The sequence below is a fragment of the Mirounga leonina genome, unplaced genomic scaffold (genome assembly GCF_011800145.1).
Source record: "Mirounga leonina isolate KUSES-001 unplaced genomic scaffold, KU_Mleo_1.0 Mir_53, whole genome shotgun sequence".
Lineage (NCBI taxonomy): Eukaryota > Metazoa > Chordata > Mammalia > Carnivora > Phocidae > Mirounga > Mirounga leonina.
In genome coordinates, this window is record NW_023270807.1 from 52525228 (window position 1) to 52546569 (window position 21342).

Sequence of the window (21342 nt, forward strand, 5' to 3'; positions counted from 1 at the left end):
TAAGCATACACCTGTGAAACCATCAACACAATCAAGGTAACATATCAATCACCTTCAAATTTTCTTCACACCCCTTTGGTTTGGTTTGGTTTGGTTTTGTGTTAAGAACATTTAAGAAATCTACCTTCCTAACAAATTTTTTAACTGCACATACAGTATTGTTAATTATAGGCACTATGTTGTACAACAGATCCCTAGAAAATATTACCTGTTGAACAACTCTGCATTTTGCACCCCCCTAACCCTGGCAACCACCATTCTACTCTCTGCTTCTATGAGTTGACTATTTTCGATACCTCATGTAAGTGGAATCATGACTAGCTTATTTCATTTAGTGTAATTTTGCTCTTTAGATAGATGCAGTATTTATCTCTGAATTATACCTAAATAAATTTAATAAGAATAAAGCATAAAAGAAACTCAAAAGTTACTTATAATAGTTTCTACAGACTAAATACAGGTAACTCGTTTAGTTTTTATTCTAAAAAACTTAAAAAAAAAACTTTCAGAAACCCCTTTATGGGCCAAGACTTCATTTATTTTTAATTAGATTGGTCATGTGACTCCAAATATGGGTTTATTAACAGATATTATTCTAAGCACGGGGTCAGAAAAATGATTGTTCCTTCCTAAAAAATCATTTTATCTGTATTTCAACAAAGAACAGGAGCATAAAATTTTTCAGATCTCCTATGAAAACAATCTTTCAAATAAACTGAGTCCATAATGTGCAACCGAAACAAATCTGGATAATATAAATCAATGTGCTTAATGCACCTTGGAACCTCAAACTACTACTTTATTTTTTAAAGCACTTTTTCCTTTGTTAATTTAATTTAATTTTTTTAAGATAATTTATTTATTTATTTATTTGACAGAGACACAATGAGAGAGGGAACACAAGCAGTGGGGAGTGGGAGAGGGAGAAGCAGGCTTCCCGCTGAGCAGGGAGCCCTATACGGGGCTCGATCCCAGGACCCTGGGACCATGACCTGAGCCGAAGGCAGACGCTTAACGACTGAGCCACCCAGGAGCCCCTCTTATTTTATTTTTTAAACAGGTATCTTTAAGCCAGATTTTTATCTCTCCATTACATCTTTAAATTGCTCTTGTGTGGTGACTTGGTCCTTAAAATTTATTAAAATAGACTCAATCTTATTGATATAGATTTCTTCAAAATTTGATCCAACAACTGGTCACATATGACACTAAGGATGACTTCCTATTCACTGTAAATAACCACAATATTAGTAGAGCTATTAACAAGTAAAGTAGAAAATGAACTCAAAATTTTATTGTAACTTAACTTTTAATATTCTGTGTTCATTTAAAATACGTTTGGTTAGGGACGCCTGGGTGGCTCAGTCGGTTAAGCGGCTGCCTTCGGCCCGGGTCATGATCCCAAGGTCCTGGGATCGAGTCCCACATCGGGCTCCTTGCTCAGCAGGGAGCCTGCTTCTCTCTCTCTCTCCCTCTGCTTGTGCTCTCTCTGTCAAATAAATAAAATCTTTAAAAAAAAAAAAATACGTTTGGTTAAAAAAAATTTACTGGCATCTACAATAGAGATACCTTCTAATATACATTGCAGAAGAGTTGATACATTTTGTCTATAATATTTGTATTTTTTAGCATGCTACTCCTGAAAGAAAATAAAAAGATAAACCCATGTTGAGTATTAAAATCTTCCATTAGTTTTTCTCTAAATTTCTAACTAGCCTACAACCACCAGAGGGCAGGCTTTCCATTATAATGAAACAAGAATTTACTTTCACATCTATTGTAACAGTACACACTTAAAATGTTTTAAAATGACTGTTTTAAGAGTAGAAATTTGTCACAGTATAACTACTTTTTGAGAGGTAAATTAAGCTAAATCAGATCTTACATATATTCTTTAGAACTCGTGTAGTAATTTTTAAATTTTTGACATGACTTTTCTTTTTCTTTTTTTTTTTTTGGAACCAGTGTTAGAGGAATCATATGCAATTCTGCATCTTCATAAAATTATGTTCAATACCAAATAAATACCCTTTCCTAACAGTTCACAAATAAATTAGTGATTGAACTAATCTATGTGCTCGCCTAGTCCTGTCTTCTGGATAAGGCAAAAGGAGTTCAGCATGAAACTTCAGCAGCTGGGGTTAAGTCAGAATCTTTGTATATGGCACAGAGTTCCTCCATCATCAAAAAATAACACTAAACTTTGAAAACACAACTTATTCATAAGCCACACCGTAAAATGCGTGTGTTATGTATGGCATAAAATTCCTGTTTCATTATAAAAATCTTGTAGTTAGCTGAATTGAAAGTCGCAATAATCTCTGCACCAGGATGTATAGCAATCTATATTAAGATATATCCTACAGTTCCTTCTCAATTTTTTTTGGGTGTGTTCTGCTGCTCAGGAGAAATGGATCCTTAGACATTCACATTGTATATACTATACTTGATGATTGATAGCAGATATTGAGCACTTAGCATGTTAAACTGTGTGACTTGCTCAAAAGCACATAGTTGGTGACTGGTTAAACCTAGGTTAGTACTGATACTTGTCACCTTTCAAAAGAGATTTATTTTTTTCAAGTAAATGTCCAGGCTCCAAATACTAACAAAGAAGTGCAAGGTATTTGAATCATTAGATTGTAGTCCGAAGAGGGATGGCCTCAGTCTAAGAAGTGGTCCAGCTAAAATCAAGTTAAAACGTGAACACTTGAATAACCACCACCTACAGACCCCTGGGTAACTTGAGAGATACCAGATATGACTATCTAAGTCTAAGTACCTTTCAATTAAAAAAAAATGCCATGATGGTATAGAGCTAGGTAGATGAAATGGATACAAATTCAAGATCATAAATTTGTGCAAATCATTATATTTTCTTTTTATTAAACTTAAATACTGGTGACCCACTGTGGTAGACTTGTTGCATCAAAGGTCCCAGTTAATGGCTTCCCTGAATCCATGTCATGGACAATTTCACTTTGCTAGTGCCATGTGAGCATGACAGTCCTGGCCTTGTGCACACGGGTTTGTGATAAACTCATGGAGGATGAGACACGTGGAAGAAAGCCAGCAGTAAACCCCAGAAGCAGAGCTATCTAACTGACTCTCAACCCACTAAGAACCATGAGGGTGTTTAGCTGTGCCCAACTGTGGTAGGCAGACTATTGAGCCCCCAAAGGTATGTTGTAATTCCTGGAACCTGTAAATAGGTAAATAACACCTAAATGCCAAAAGGGACATAGCAGATGTGATTAAATTGTGAATCTTTTTTTTTTTAAAGATTTTATTTATTTATTTGACACAGAGAGAGACAGCTGGAGAGGGAACAAAGCAGAGGGAGTGGGAGAGGGAGAAGCAGGCTCCTGGCCGAGCAGGGAGCCCGATGCGGGCTCGATCCCAGGACCCTAGGATCATGACCTGAGCCAAAGGCAGACGCTTAACGACTGAGCCACCCAGGCGCCCCTAAATTGTGAATCTTAAAATGGGAAGATTATCCTGGATTATCTGGGTGGGTCCAGTGTAATCACAAGGGTTCTTAGAAGAGAAAGGCGGAAAGGTCTCGGAAGAGATCAGAGAGAAAGAGCATTTTGATGATGCTACACACTGTGTTTAAGATAGAAGAGGGGGCCATGAACCCAAGAATGCACATGGCCTGTAGAAACCGGAGAAGGGAAGGAGATGGACTTTCCTCTTGAGGTTCCAGGAGGAAGAGAATCCTGCTGACACCTTCCGTTTAGTCCTGTTAGATCCATTTCTGACTTCTAACACCGAAACTGTAAAATAATAAATTCTGTTGTTTTAAGCCATTAAATTTGTGGTAATCTGTTATAGCAGCAGTAGGGACTAGTGCTCTAGCCTAAAGCATTGCCTGTAAATTCATGAGTTGAATAAGCTGTTTTGATTTCAGTTCTAAGTGGTGGGGTGTTTTATTACCCCATTGCTAGCTGATATACTTTTTGAAGCAGAGATTTTGTTTTCTTTGTATATTTTTATATGCCCCAACTATTTAAAAAAGTAAGGACCAAATACTGAAAATGTGCAGAAAAGCGAGTAAGACAAGAAAGAGGAGGAGAACTGTATTACCCAAAAGAACTTTGTCAAAGTTCTTTTTCAAGATGTACATTCTGTCTCATTTAATTTGTAAACAACCATACAGAGTAAATATTCTTAATGTCGCATTTTAAAAATAACTAAAACACAGATATAATGTACTAAAGCTGGAAATGAGAGCACTTCGAACTAGGTTCAAGTTCTATTAATAATGACTTTCTGAATCATAGCACTAAGAAAAATATGACTTTTATATTATAAAACTAGGAGTTTTTATACTTAGTGTATGGTGTTAATAAAATCTGTGTCCAAGAAGACTTATATGAAATTCTGTACTCCAGCAGAATGTGTTTTCAGATGAAAGCTTGCCTCTATCAGAAATAATGCAATTATCATGCAGTAGCAGAAACAGAAAAATATACTAGTTTTGCTTTGAATATGTATACATGAACAGTATCAAGAATGTTTGAAGAAATTTGTTATAACAAAAGAATCTGATTTTAATAACTTTGCTAAGGATTTTAGGGCTAATGATATCTTTCAAATCTTTCCTAAAGCTGTTTCCATCAGAAATATCAATTCCAATCATGAAAGGATAAATACCAAGATATACAGTAAAGTACCACAAGGGAAAATTTCATCCCGTTTTCCCTGTTGAATATATATGGCCTCTCAATTGGAATTATGACATTTCATAAATGAGCATTGCAAAACACAACTAAAGGTGTTTTCCTCATTCTTCAGAACATTCAGATTTCCTCAGAACATTCAGATTATAGAGCCCCAGGCAAAGTACTTGTCTCTTTAATAGATGTTTCCTCAGAATTTAATAGAATGTTTCCTCAGAACATTCAGATTAGAGTCTCAGAGACCTTGATTTAAGATTCGACTCTGATTTATTGTCAGTGAAACATGACCAAGTTACTATACTTTTCTTTCTGAGCCTTGGCCTTTGCTGAAGTGAATAATACACACCTCATAAAATCATTAATGAATTAAATAAAACAATTTCTACGTATAAAGAATCTTGCAGAGTCCCAAATAATTATTGGTTTTACTAATTATAACATGGTGCTAATGAGCCCAAAGTGTGAGTTTTATCTTAAATGGGCCCTAGTTCTATAATCCCTCCATGACCCCCAGTGGCATTTCCAATTCTAGTTATCTCTTGAAATTCTGTACCCGTCCTAGTTGACTTAGGGGGCCCTAACAAAATACCACAGATAGAGTGGCTTAAACAACAAAAATTTATTTTCTCACAGTTCTAGAGAATAGAAGGCCAAGATCAAGGTTCTTTCAGGGTTGGTTTCTGGTGAGACATCTCACCTGGCTTTTTTTTTTTTTTTTTATGGTATGTTAATCACCATACATTACATCATTAGTTTTTGATGTAGTGTTCCATGATTCATTGTTGGCGTATAACACCCAGTGCTCCATTCAATGGAATATTATGCAGTCACCTGGCTTTTAAACAGCTGCTTTTTTATTGTCTTCATAAGGATTCTTCTCTGTGGAAGTGCAGGACTCTCTGGTGTCTCTTCCTTTTATAAGAACACCAGCCATCTTGGATTAGGGCTCCATCCTAATGGCATCATTTAACCTTAAACACCTTGTTAAGGCCCTACCTCCAAATGCAGTCACATTGAGATTTAGGGCTTCAACATATAAACTTGAGGGGATACAGTTCAGTGCATAACAGTGCCATTGGTTAGTACCACTGTGTGGTTATTGCTCAAACACACATCTGCAAACTTCCTGCCCGGGAAAGTTATGTCTGCTTGAACATTGAAACTTCCTCTTTTCTTTTCTTCGATAACAGCTGTATTTTACTGTGAAATTATTTATTTGGCGTTATAATCTTTGGAAGTAACCGCTTTATCAATTCTTAGCCATGTACAATTGTGATAATCATAAAGAAATGTGTTTTGGCCAATTTTATACACAATATAGGGCTGCTAACTTGAAATGGCCGAATTATAGCTTAATGAGAAAAGTATTTTGAATTTGTCTCTAATCTTTCATTCCAACTTTCTATTACATATATAGAGCTCATCATATCTTTGCCCTTCTATTTTTCTCATCTACCTTTTGGATACCCAGGCCTACCCCTCTTGCTTTCCTTCCCTACTATGACTTACATCCTCTAGTGTGTTATAATGTTCCCTCCTAACCCAGTGGCAGGCACCCTCAGCCTCTTCTATTCATTACTTGCCAAACGTCAGTGATGACTTCCTTCTCTGGCCCAAGTGTAAGAATCAGTTGTGTAAAATAAGCAATGAGGCAAATATACCAGGTCAAAATGTGATCTAGAAACACACCAGATGGTATTCTTCTTACCTATATTCTTTTTTTTTTTTTAAGATTTTATTTATTTATTTGAGACAGAGAGAATGAGAGAGACAGAGAGCACTTGAGAGGGGGGAGGGTCAGAGGGAGAAGCAGGCTCCCTGCTGAGCAGGGAGCCCGATGCGGGACTTGATCCCGGGACTCCGGGATCATGACCTGAGCCGAAAGCAGACACTTAACTGACTGAGCCACCCAGGTTTCCCAATATATATTTTTTAAAAAAGATTTATTTTAGAGAGAGATACTGCGAGAGCACGAGTGGGGGGAGGGGCAGAGGGAGAGGGAGAATCTCAAGTAGACTCCATGCCGAGCATGGATCCTAATGCACGGCTTGATCTCAGGACCCTGAGATCATGACATGAGCCAAAGTCAAGAGTCAGACACTTAACCAGCTGAGCCACCCAGCCACCCATATATCTTTTAACTGTTTAATAAACACTCCCGAAAACATAAATATTGTAAATAAATGAAAACTTTATACCCCATAAGCCACATGAATGGGCAAGTCATTTTCTAAACATAGTACATAAATATTTACTTGAAGAAGTTTTCAAGATGAAAAAAGTTAAAATTTTGTTTTTCGTGGTGAGGCCATGAAACCAGAAATACATCAGAAATATAACTGGTGAAAAAAACTAAGACACCAAAATATTTTTAATTGTATAATTTTGTTCATAGCATTAACTATATTCATGTGCATAACATCTTGGAAGAGATAAAGTGCATCAGTTGTTGCCAGGTAGAGAGGATATTTGTTGTTGCTATTGGTTTTCCCTTTTTATTCTCATCATAAGATTAGTAACTTGAGAAAGTGGTCAAATTATAGCTCAGTGTAAAAGGTACAAGAGAGAGAACATAGAAAAAAAAATCTATAAGCTGTAGTTGTTTTCAAACAATTAAATATGTTTGACCATAATCATTATTTTATGTTTATTGAAGCAACATGAATAAATCAACAGCATTTCAAATGGGGGCACTTGGGTAGTCAGTCGGTTAAGCGTCTACCTTCAGCTCAGGTCATGATCCAGCCCCATGTTGGGCTCCCTGCTTCTCCCTCTCCCTCTGCCTGCCACTCCCCCTGCTTGTGCTCTCTTTCCCTCTGTCAAATAAAAGAAACTCAAAAAACAAAAAGCAAAAAGCAAAACAAAACAAAAAGCAGCATTTCAAATTAGGAAATAATACCCTAAGGGACTTGGAACGGCACACAAACAAGCCTGTCTGTCTTTGATGAGCCTCTGAATTAAAAATATGTGTACCCCCAACTTCATAAACAATATAAAGGATATTTCAGGGTGAATCAGACAAGATCTTGGTTATTTGTTAGTGTCAATATTCTCCATAAACAAATCAACTAATATTCATTGCCATTGCTAAAAGCAGAGTAGATAAGCTGATAACTGATTATGTTGCTTAACTATAATTGTTAGAATATTATTCTTATGGACTTTATAGTTATTTCATCAATACAAAATACATTTCTCTTTTTTTTATTAGTAGTTTTTATGGTGATGATTAGAGATCTCTTTCTCAAAAGGGACCTGGATAAAAATAAAATGAAAATTGACTCATTAGAATTGATTCATCCTCCTAGTTTAGCAGTACTTTCACAAAAATGTCTGAAAGACAGGGATTTTTTAAAAAATGAACAAATTACTTGTATATTATCAAAAAAAAGCAATATGTGTCTAATATAGTCCTTTTAATTTTTATAGTAAAGGGAAACACATAGCTAACCATAAAATACTATGGACCTACCATGGGTATCAATATTGACTTCAAATAGATTGCATATAGATGGCAAAATGTTTATTGATAAAGTGACTAAGTTTGTTTCATACTGAATATCATAAGAGTTTTCTATATTATCACTGAAACTTTATACTTACAATAAAAAGAATATTTTTGGAATTTAAAAAATTTTAATAGGAAAAATCTGTTATTTTTCATGAAGATATTTTCTAAGAAACACTTGACATTTATGGTATATGTCTCCTTGTAGAGTCTCTCTTTACTCTTTTTTTGGGGAGGATGGAGGAAACCCTGGGAGTTTTAGAGTTCCAATCTGGTATCTATGTTTCCCTTAAATATTACATGACTTTTATACATTTAGCTTAATATAAAAATGTTTATGAGAAAATAAATCTGATGAATCGTTTTCTCCTTTAGCATGTGTTTAACACTCAGTAAATATTTCTTAACCCTTTACTTTGTGGTAGGCACTATTTTTGGAAAAACATCTATTGCAAGGCGAATAAATATTGAATTGCTTGCATATTGGTTTATCTTTATTCCTTTTCTTCATTTATCCAGTCTTTGGGTTATGGTTCAAAAGAAGTAAACAAATTCTATTTTAAGCCCCATGGTTCTGATATGGTAATGGCAGCCACCTAAATTTAAATTTATCTACACATTCTCTAAAAGAATATGTATCACACAAGAAATACCTTTTCAATCCACTCCTGTCGCCTAACTGGAAGTCAGATAATCCTGACGAGTTATATATAAGTAGGATATCAGCTAAAGCAGACACAGACTGTAGTAAAGGTAGAGAGGCCAGAAGGGTCCTAGCAGTTGATGGAACACAAAAAGAACAAAGAAACAAGAAACACTGAGAAGAAGTGTGGAGACTTAATAAGATAAAATGTAGTGGAAATCAAAAAGAAGTTGGTGCAGAGTGCATAGGATCAGGGAAACAGTTTTAAATTTAAAAGAAAAATGTTAAATCTCCATCAATCTTCATTGAGAAACTGTTTTAGGTAGCTTTATCGACCAATGCAAAATTATTTTGCTAGCTCCTGTTCAGATGTATTGTGAGCTAGACAGACTATTGATGTAATATTTACCGAGAAGAAAATATTAATTGATGTGTATTAAGAATTGTGACTCAGTAGCTGAGTTACTTTAAGAGTCACCAATGGAAGCTTTTAATGATCAAGCCATTTGTACTGCATAAGATGTGACCTTTGACATTTCTCCTTGTCCAAAAAACTTATTTTTTTCTCTCTTGGATTAGTAACTCAAGAAAAATTATATTTACTAAGAATCAAAGCACTTTAATATACCTGGATTACTTAAAATGCATTCTCTGTGAACATAGACTATATTCTAATTTTTTTCTGCCTTAAAAACCTCTTTCAACTTTATCTGTGAGACTGCATGGCATACATATATTTAGAAAACTGTTTCTTGGGCGCCTGGGTGGTTCAGTTGGTTAAGCGACTGCCTTCGGCTCAGGTCATGATCCTGGAGTCCCGGGATCGAGTCCCACATCGGGCTCCCTGCTCAGCAGGGAGTCTGCTTCTCCCTCTGACCCTCCTCCCTCTCGTGCTCTCTTTCATTCTCTCTCTCGCAAAAAAAAAAATAAAAATAAAAAAATAAAAATTTATTAGAAAACTGTTTCTTAAAAAACCTAACAAATTTTCAATACTCTACCTGAACTCATATGCAAATACTTTGTGTGTCTTAAAGACCTCCTATGGTAAGTTTCCAGAATCCAGCTTTGACTCTACAAAACTAAATAAAAAAAAAAAAATGTGCCCTTTCTGTTGAGTATCTTAAGTCAGTCTATTTGAGGCATGCCAGGTTCTCCCACCTTCTTACTTTCATTTGGAGGCCCCTACTATGTGGTTCTGTAAAATTTACTAGGACTGGTGCACTGCTGGCAGAATGATTGATGAAAGACTAAAGCATATTTCTTCAGCTTAAAATTTAACTTCAGTGAGAAATCTATACCTATTCCCGCCTGGATATTTATTTTTAAAGATTATCGAAGAAAACAGTTGCTACATATTTACATTCCAACCCAGAAAGATCTAAAAATTATAGTAATATCAATGTGATATTTAGCAAATTCAGTTTTGTTAGGCCAGCAGAATTATTTTCTTTAAAGAGATTCTTTATGGTAGAAACATATCTAAATTCTCTTCAGACCAAAAGATTCAATAGCAATTTTTAAGGGGATGTAAAAGAAAAATGGTCTGGGTTCCCTTTGCAACTTGAAAATTACATTGAAAATTAAAACTAAATAACAATATGACATTCTGGCAATAGAAAAGCAGCTGCCTCCTGACAAGCATAATTTGCTTTTATGGTTCTGAAATTAATACTGGAACAATAGGACAGCAAGGAAAAATGTATCTCTTATAAAAAGCCCTTGGAAAAATGTGAGGTTTTTAAATCCTGATTTCTGATGGACTGACTACAAAAATAATTACCTATTGTGTAATGTTAAGTTTTCTAATTTTGACAAAATTTTATGGAGCATAGTACTCATTGTATGTAATATCTTGGTAGGAAAAATACACCTGAAAAGTAAGTATTAATGATAAGTGCAGATATGCTTTTCATTCGTACACTTTAAAGCTAAGCAGAATTTACAATTCAACTGATAATGTCCTTCAACCAAAGACCATCAGAAACATACCTGTAACTGAACACATTTGTACTGATTGGCTTATTGCAATGACAGAGAAAGCACACTATGGGAGCTGTGGAGTGTCCCAGTAAGAGGGTGTTAGGACTTGCTATAGGATGGGAACTTGTGTAGGGTGATATTGGGGATCGTTCAGGTCGCTAGCAGGGCTTTGCTCTGGAATGGATGTTGTCAAGAAGCAGGGGTAATAATTCTCTTCTGGAAATTGAGAATAGAGTGACTCTCATGCTGTGATTGGTAAAGAGGCAGAAGTTACTTAAATTAGCCAGGGCAGGGAGATCTATGGTCACTTTTATGGCTTGTCTGGTGTTTTGGTTTTCATTTGTGTTCATATATAATTACATATTGATTACATGTTTGCCTTGATCTATCATGATAACATGGTGGCTTTCTTTAGTGAAATTGTTGATGTTAAACAAGAAAAAGCCACCACCCAGCTGTGATTGCCAGGCAGGGTTCCTTCTGGCAAGATCTGCATTTTTCTTGCTCAGAAAAAAATTCGTTATTGAGAAGACTCTTAAACTCTCCAAGTGATATGTTTGGGCAACTAAAGATGTCAAAATAATCACTTAACATTTCTCAGTTATCTGGTATGCTTTTCAAATTCTTCTGCTACAATTTCCTTTGCATGATTTATATAGTATAAATATTTACAAACATTAATTACAAATTTACTAATAAAGAAGCATTTGCAAGCTATAAAAAGTGTTAACAGCTTTATTGAGGTATAATTGGCATACAATAAATGGTACATATTGAATGTATCATAAGTTTTAACATGGATATATTTGTAAAATAATCTTGACAAATAATATAATATGCCCATCATCCCCATAAGCTTAATCAAAATTTTAAAATATTTCCTTAACAAGAAATTATTTAGCTAATAATTATTACCATATTAATTTTATTCTTCTGTCTTCTATTTCTGTCATTTCTTGGGCTTAATATCTCCTCAACAAGATGGACTAGAAGGACCATAGCCCTGAACATGAAAATCACTGGAGAGAGAAGTCAGCCCCCTGAGCTGGTAGTAGAAATTTACCCAGCCAGCCAGAATATAGTGCTCCTCTTAAGCCAAGTTAAGAAAAACTTCAGTTTATCTTAGTGGCAAGTGTCAAAAATTGTCTGTGGCTGATACAAGCAGAATAGGATTTTGAATAGTTCACAGAATCACCTGGAATGCTGGAGAACCAGGCTCAGAAATTGGTTGGGACCAGGGAGACGGAACAGTAGCCAAGTCCACTGAAAAAATAGTGTACAAACAAAAGGGGTGGGGAGTGGCCTGGGAGGACATGATGCCACAGCTGCTGCACTCTGGTTCCACTGTCATTGCTTCTGGACACTTAAAGCCCCACTGAAAAATCAGAAACTGCTGGTCCTGGAGATTCATTGTTGCCACTGGCTTAGCCATCACCCACTACCACCTTGCTTCTTTCCATCAAGATTCAGGGCACGTGCATCTGAGTAGCCAAGGCTGTTGTGGTTGTGCTCTGGCTTCCAAAAGGCACTGAGAAAAGTGAGCATTCAGTGTTTTCAGCCTTGAGTGTGGGTAGCAAGTTCTGCTTTCCAAACAGACATAAGGTGATTTCTCCCACAATAGAAATGAGAAATGGGGAGCAAGTTATGGGCAGCAAGTAGTAAATGGCAATTTTCCACTGGAGTCCAAAATGAGGTGGTTTACAGATTGATTGCAAAACAGCCATTTTAGAAGGGAAAACAAGCAGCAGTCTGCCTTTAGTCTGTGATTTCTTGGCAAATCCTCACTACTCAGGGACAGACTAACAAGAGTAAGCCAGGATTTTGGTCTTTGCAAGAGGACAAAATGAAAACCTAGTAATGCACATTTACAAGTCTGGTGGTAACACTCAAAGTAGTTGCTAAATAGAATGTTTGCCTTCTGATAGTCTGCAATCTACTCAGGTAAATAGAAAAAGAGACCTGAGTCTAAATAGTGACCATGGCTCATCCCATTCCCTATGCCAGCTCAAGAGGGACTCAATGTTTTCCACTTTGTCTCCTATCACTTTAGCACAGTGATAATGTTCTCTACCTACCCACCCCTTGTTCCTGGCTTACAAGGACCCTCTGTAGCCCATGTGTCCTAAGGCAATGTTTCTGCAACATCAATTTAATTTCTCTGCTGCTTCAAAGCTCTATTATAACAACTAGGAAAAGTCTGCATCTCAGAAATAGTGGCACATGGATCTATGCTAAGGCTTGATATCCAACTTCAAAAAGAGAGGGGGGCACCTGGGTGGCTCAGCCGTTAAGCATCTGCCTTCGGCTCAGGTCATGATCCCTGGTTCCTGAGATCGAGCCCCACATCAGGCTCCCTGCTCGGTGGGAAGCCTGCTTCTCCCTCTCCCACTCCCCCTGCTTGTGTTCTCTTTTTCGCTGTGTCTTTCTCTGTCAAATAAATAAATAAAATCTTAAAAAAAAAAAGAGAGAGAGAGAGAGGCTTAATTCTTAAATTCCCCCACTCCATCATGCCTAAAATATACTGGTCTTTTTTTTTTCTCCTTATGGATTGTCCAGTGAATTTGAGCAAGGTTGAACCTGTAGGTTAGATAAACAGTGGGTCCAACTATGAGCACTTGAGAGGGCAAGGCAGTTTTAAGAGTATGCTGAAAGTAACAAAGCATGCCGTATTATAAAGGAGTAACCAGCATTTGAAATCAGCAACCTCCACTGCCTCTACTGAGAGATGCCAGAATTGATGTCCACCAAAGCACCTTGTGAGGAGTGCACTGTTGGTGGACAAAGGCTCCTTGTCCACCAGGAGACAGAATGTTCCCTTTCTCCTATTTAAATAGAGATTGGAAAGAGATTTGAAGAAAAAAACACAAAACACTCATGGATATTGGGATTTTCTTCAAAAAGGAAGGACGAGAATTTCACTCCTTGTTTGGATGTCTGCATAGGCAGCAGAATTGGTAAAGTCTCTTTTCACATATAGCACAGAAGAAAAGAGAATTGAAATCAGCTGGCCTGGTGGGGAACTGCCAGATGGAAAGAGAATTAGAACCACACTTAAATTCCCAGCTCCCAAAGAGTATAGAATGTGGGTCCATCTTGTCTCCATAGAGAACAGAAGAAAATGAAGTGCTAAGACTACACTGCATGGCAAACAAGGAGATGTCGTGATGTCACTGCTTGGAGTTCAGTAGGAAGAGGTAGCCAATCTCCTCAGGGCTCCTAGAAGACATTCATGGGAACAAGTCACTCACCAGAGGAGCACATTGGAGCCATCCCCATTTCATGTCCAAACAAAATGAACTATAACAGCAGTTAAAATCAACCAAGAAGAGATGTTTGTAATTTTCTTCCTATCTCCTGAAACAAAACACAGGGGAAGCTAGTTCCAAAGAGACAATGCAATCTACGAAGTGAATGAGGAACCTGGAGGCAGTTTACAGGAAACTGTGTCCTAAATGTAGAATCAAAGTTTTTAAGGGGTATAAAGATAGTGATTTGGAAGGGGCACGTGCACCCCAATGTTTATAGCAGCAATGTCCAGAATATAGAAAGAGCCCAGATGTCCATCAACAGATTAATGGATAAAGAAGATGTCACACACACACACACAATGGAATATTACTCAGCCATCAAAAAGAATGACATCTTGGGCGCCTGGGTGGCTCAGATGGTTAAGCGTCTGCCTTCGGCTCAGGTCATGATCTCAGGGTCCTGGGATCGAGTCCCGCATCGGGCTCCCTGCTCCTTGGGAGCCTGCTTCTCCCTCTGCCTCTCTCTCTCTCTGTCTCTCATGAATAAATAAATAAAATTAAAAAAAAAAAGAATGACATCTTGCCATTTGCAATGACATGGTTGGAACTAAAGGGTATTATACTAAGTGAAATAAGTCAGAGAAAGACAAATACCGTGTGATTTGATTTCACACATATGTGGAATTGAAGAAACAAAACAGATGAACACAGGGAAAGGGAAGGAAAAATAAAATAAGATAAAAACAGAGAGGGATGCAAACCATAAGAGACTCTTAACTATAGGAAACAAACTGAGGGTTCTGGAGGAAAGGTTGGTGGGGGTGCTGGGGTAATTGAGTGACAGGCATTAAGGAGGGCACTTGATGTAATGAGCACCGTGTGTTATATGCAACCGATGAATCACTGAATTCTACCCCTGAAACTAATAATACACTATATGTTAACTAAATTGAATTTAAATAATTTTTAAAGGGTATAAAGAGTGAAGTAACATCTAAGGAGTTAGAGTTGAGACCACTTTGGTGGGTTGCACTAAGTTACTGACAGAAGGCCTTTAATGAGCCCAAAGCCAGAATGCACACTCTTGACCCCCCAGTACAGCATACATGCCGCCTGGTACTTGGCAGTCTTTAAAAGCTCTAATCGTCCATTTCTCCTGTTTTCCTCTAGAAGACCTGACAGAGATCTTCTATTCTTTTTTAAAGTTTTCTCCTTTTAAACTTTTTTGTATATCATAGACTCCTCTGTAGTTATAATAATTGTGTTAAAACTTTTGTTCAGATAAAGGTTCCTGCACACAAACACATTTTTGGATATGCTTTGGGTGTAGGACACAGACCCCTTGAGGACCATTATGGAATACTTAGGAGTTCTCAGATCCCAGCTCATGAAGATCAGATCTATTTCTTTTCTTGGATGCTCTGAATACACGCTATTATTTTCTGTCCCTAGCAGGAGGAATAGGAACATGTTTGAACTGCTGTGTATATAAAGATCTGCACAAAGGCAGTCCCCCTGTCTAGAACACTTTTCCCAACTCTCCATACCTACCTACCTCCTACTAATTTCTCAGGATTCTGCTCAGCATCCCTATTGCCAAAAGCTTTCCAAAATATCCATGAAGTAGCTGCCCTTCTTATTTGATCTCAGAGCCCCCTGGGCAGACATTTATTAGGGTACTTTTTACAATGTAATTATAAGCTCCCTAGATTATAGCATCATGAGGTCAGGATCCTGTCTGTTTTATATCTGTGTCTTCTGAAGCCAGCGTGAGGCCTGGCACACAGTAAATAAACACACAATGAAAACCTGTGAAATAGGTGACTGAAGACATGAGTAAAGACATCTGTCATCTCATATAATTTAACTTACATTCTTAAGTATGTACCAGTCCTTTAGTAGTAAATTATAATATTCTGTTTGTTAATAAGTGAAAGCTTCTCAGAGTCTCTCCCCTTTTGGCATTGATCTTTTTCAGTCCCCTGAGTTCAGGAGAGCTTAGATCCAGATTTGGGTTTCTCCTGTTCTCCCAGATCTGTGGCTATTGCTGTGTTCTGCTTTAGCAGTTCTCTGCCTCTCCAGCCTTGGTTTTAGTGATCTGCATTCTCACTCTTCTCTGCCTCTTTAATTACTATCTATGTTGCCACAGGAGCTCCTATATCCTGCATCTTCTTCCTTCTGTGGCCTGGCCATGCTTCATCTTCTCACAAATGGAGAATTCATACCATCTGATCCAAGTCCTCTAAACTAACTTCACTTTGGGGAAATGATGCATACTGTGGTATTATAGACATTTGCTGGTTGTCTTCCCAACATCATTTCCCTCTTTATATTACCAAGCATACTATGATTATTCTTTAAGAAGTTGTCTCTCTGGGGCGCCTGGGTGGCTCAGTTGGTTGGGCGACTGCCTTCGGCTCAGGTCATGATCCTGGAGTCCCTGGATCGAGTCCCGCATCGGGCTCCCTGCTCAGCAGGGAGTCTGCTTCTCCCTCTGACCTTCCCCCCTCTCATGTACTCACTCTCTCTCATTCTCTCTCTCTCAAATAAATAAATAAAATCTTAAAAAAAAAAAAAGAAGTTGTCTCTCTCCCATTATCAGAAGTGCATATAGGGTGAGATTCTCCTTTTCCTGGCTTTAAGAGCCAAGACCGTTACTGATTTAGTCCAATTTTGTACATGTCATTCTTTTTGACCTGGATGGTCACCTGACCTAGTGTGGGGCAAAGCATAAAAAGGAACCCCATGCTTTTTTTTTTTTTTTTTAAGATTTTATTTATTTGACAGAGAGCAGGAGAGAGAGTGAGAGAAAGCACAATCAGTGGGAGCAGCAGAGGGAGAGGGAGAAGCAGGCTCCCCACTGAGCAGGGAGCCCGATGTGGGTCTTGATCCCAGGACCCTGGGATCATGGATCATGACCTGAGCTGAAGACAGACGCTTAACCAACTTAGCCACCCAGGCGCCCACCCATGCCATTTTTAAAAAATTTTAATTCTAGTTTAGTTAACATACAGTATTAAATTAGTTTCAAGTATGCAATATAGTTATTCAACAATTGTATACATTACTCAGTGCTCATCAAGATAAGTGTACTCTTAATCTCCATCACTTATTTCACCCATCCTTCCTCCCCTCCCCTTTGGTAACCATCTGTTTTTATTCTATAGTTAGGAATCTTTGGTTTGTCTCTCTCTCTCTTTTTTTTTTCATTTGTTTGTTTTGTTTCTTAAATTCTGCATATGAGTGAGATCATATGGTATTTATCTTTCTCTGACTGATTTAATTCGCTTGGCATTTATATTCTTTAGCTACATCCATGTTGTTGCAAATGACAAGATTTCATTATTTTTTATGGCTGAGTAATATTCCGTTGTATATGTGTGTTTGTGTGTGTGTGTATATACACACACACACAAACACACACCACCTTTCTTTACCCATTCATCTATCCATGGACTTTTGGGCTCCTTCCATAATTTGGCTATTTTAAATAGTGCTGTAATAAACATAGGGGTATATACATCCTTTTGAATTAGTGTTTCCGTACTCTTTGGGTAAATACTCAGTTGTGGAATTACTGGATCATATGGTGGCAATTCTTTTTTAATTTTTGAAGAACTCCCATACTGTTTTCCACAGTGGCTGTACCAGTTTGCATTCCCACCAATAGTGTGCAAGGGTCCCATGCCTTTTTCAGAAGCTACTGGAAATGATTCTGTTTTCCTTTAGGTGAAATACTGTGTTGTAGGAATGCTGAAATTGCTGCAGTCATTTTACTACCTCATTCAAAGAAACTAAAGCTTTTGGGGGTTACCAAAGAGGGGGCTTAAAATGGAGCTAGATCTTGGGGTACCTGGGGGTTCAGTTGGTTAAGTGTCTGACTCTTGATTTTGGCTCAGATCACGATCTCGGTTTCATGGGATCAAGCCCCGTGTTGAGCTCTGCACTGGGCATGGAGCCTGCTTAAGATTCTCTCTCTCTCTCCCCCTCTCCCTTTTGCCCTTCCCTGCCCTACTCATGCTCGCTCTCTCTCTCTTAAAAAAAAAAAAAAAGTGTAGCTAGATCTGATTTCCTCAGAAATAACACCTATTTTTTTTTCCCCAGGCTTGAAAATTCTATTTATTTATTTATTTATTTATTTATTTATTTATTTATTTATTTATTTAAATCCCAGTTGAGGTTTTTATCATTTCTGTATTACTTTTGTCTTTTATCATCAAAAGAATCCAAACGGGGCACCTGGGTGGCTTAGTAGGTTAAGCATCTGCCTCAGGTCATGATCTCAGGGTCCTGGGATTGAACCCTACATGGGGCTCCCTGCTCAGTTCAGGCTCCTTGCTCAGTGGGGGGTCTGCTTCTTCTTCTCCCTCTGTCCCTTCCCACCCTGGTGCGTGCTCACGCTATCCTCTCAAATAAGTAAATAAATAATTTCTTTAAAAATTAAAAAAAAAAAAAGAATCCAAACCCAGACTAGAATCAAACTGGAAATTTTATATCCCAGGTAACTAATAAGTCTTTTCTTTCTTTTTTTTTTTTTTAGAGATAAAAAGAGTGTGTAGGAGTTGGGGAGTGGGTCAGAGAGAGAGGGAGAGAGAGAGAGCGAATCTTAAGCAAGCTCTAAGCTCAGCATGGAGCCCAGTGGTGGGCTCCATCTCACGACCCTGAGATCATGACCGGAGCTGAAGTCAAGAGTTGGATGCTTAACCAACTGAGGCACCCCAAAGTCTTTAGGGTTCAGGTTTCAAAGGGAAAGATGCAAAGTAGGAAAAAAAAATAAAGTAATAGACAATCGGAGAGGGAAATGAGAAAAATAGTGATAAAAATAAGTCCAGTACATCTGGACTATATTTGAATGAGACATGAAAATCAAGAATAGTTCATCAATATGATACCCAGTGTAGAAAAGCTGAGTATATGAGAAATCAGAAATGAGTCAAGTCTTATGACTTTAAGAAATGGAATAACTGCCAGTATATTAGTATTGCCTTGTTAACTTGTACATTTGTTAGGATCTCAGTTTAAGTAATGTGTCCTAAACTTTAACACGAGAAGGGGATTTATTTCATGGACATTGGCCTATCAAGAGAATCTAAGAACAGATAAGCAGCTGGTCCTCAGGAACAAACCAGCAGCAGGGACTTATTAGGATTTTGCTGTATTATCTTTCTGCCTCTCTACTCCCTACCTCTCTTTCTCTCTACAAAATAGTATCCTCTGCCTCTCTCTCCTTGTTCCTAATTCCAATTCCTCAGGAAAGGGATTTGAGTTGATCCAGCTCAGGCCTTAGGCTCTATCTGGACTGATTAATGGATGCCAAAGAGTAGAATCCTGCTTTATGTGTATATACTAGAAATGTAAGGAGGTAGTGTCATGATACTTTACGGAAAAAGAGGAGTGAATTCAACCCAAGTAGTGTCCATGACAATTGGATAAAACCAGTCTATTAGAGGAGCCATGACTGTAATACTACACTGTTAGGGGATTTTTTTTTTTTTTTTCTGCCTCTTTCCATACTGTGATATCTAATTGTGGGCTCTCACTTCTCCCAATGTGAGCTTTCCTCTCTGTCACTCTAGTCAGAGAAGTAAAGACACACAAAGGTTTTTGTTTGTTTGTTTGTTTTATCTGTTTGTTTTTCTGGTTTAATGCTGGAATATAAGCTCAGAGCCGACACTCTGAGATGGCATGTAAATCTCTATGTAGTTATTGACAGCCACTACAGAGGAGCACAAAACTCCTTATTCCTAGAAAAAATAAGATGCTACATACTAATATATCTCATTTTTATATAACCCATGTCCCAAAAGCTTAACATTATGGTTCACACCATAGCATTCTTCTATTAAATAAGGGATACCTTATCAAATGTGTATCACATATAACAATAAGTCTTTGAAAAAGGATGATTTTCTTCATTTTCATTTGGCTTGTCTTCCTAATCCCAAACTCAACTTCTTGTTATGTACTCCCACTTACAACCACATAATTGGATCATCTCATATACAATCCATATAAGAACCTAAGCTGGAGATTTCTCCCTCCCCTGCTTTAACAAGGTGAAGTCCTAACTTAGTTGACTCAGTTCTATCCTTTCATAGAACTTTGCTGTTCATTCTACTCGTCGAAAATTTGCTGCTGAACTCAGTCTTCACAAACTGTTTTTTCAAGCCCCAGCAATTCTTAATGGTCAAATCATAAACACCAGAAAAGAGGAGTTTAAAATAGAAATGCTGACAAGCCCTTAACTACAGCACATTGAGTGATGCTGCCATAATGCACTATATTAGATGTACTCCTTAGAGCTTATTACCAGTAGTGAGTCTATAAATTCCTGAATTAAACCTCAGCTGCTCACAGCTTACACTTTTAAATTAAATTTCTTCTCATACTCTCCTTAGAGAAATCTAAGCTGCAGCAGCTGGTATACATAGGCAAATAAAAATAGGATAAACTAAACTACCTATATCAGGTCTGAAATATATTTCTATTATGTTGCTACTGCCGAAAATGGTGTGTTCAGCTTCCCAAATATGTCTTTGGGCACTTGATATTAAATAGTGTGGCCATTCCTAAGAAACAAAGAACAGTGGGAGGACCGCTACAGTATCCTGTGAAACCGAAACTAGATGATTTGTAAAGTTTGGGAAGTACTTATTTGTTTTAAAATATTAACAAAAATTATAATACATTCTGATTTTTCCCACTGTTTACTAGCAATTTTCTCCTATAAATGTACCAGAATCAATTTGGCTTTAGAGTTCATACAACTCATTGATGAGAGAGAGACATTTGGAGAATGGGACTTTCATTTAGTTGGTCTTGACAGGTTAATAGGTAACCTTTGCTTAATCAAATGGAGGTGGTTAGTTCATATTATTGCTTAGGGATTCTGAATGTGATGATTGGAGAGTATGAACAGCATGATAAATGTTCTTCCTGGAGTCTTTAAACAAGATTTATTGAGTTTTCGATTTTTATATGTTTTATAACTTCAACTAGAATTTCATCTTGAAACTCATCTATGATTGGACTTCAGAAAAATCAAGAGTGAACTGCATGGAAAATCTTCATTAACTTATTCCTATAAATCTCTCAGAGACACTTTCTTTCACTTTAATCTGTGGTCTTAAGCAAGTAGTCAAAAATCAAAACAAACCTTCATGTTGGACACATCAAGATGCATAGATGAAAGCATAATGCTTGAGTATTTCAGGAAAAAGATTTATATATTTTATGGTCAAAAAATTTTAGGAAAATAAAAACAAAAATGACTTGCTCTAG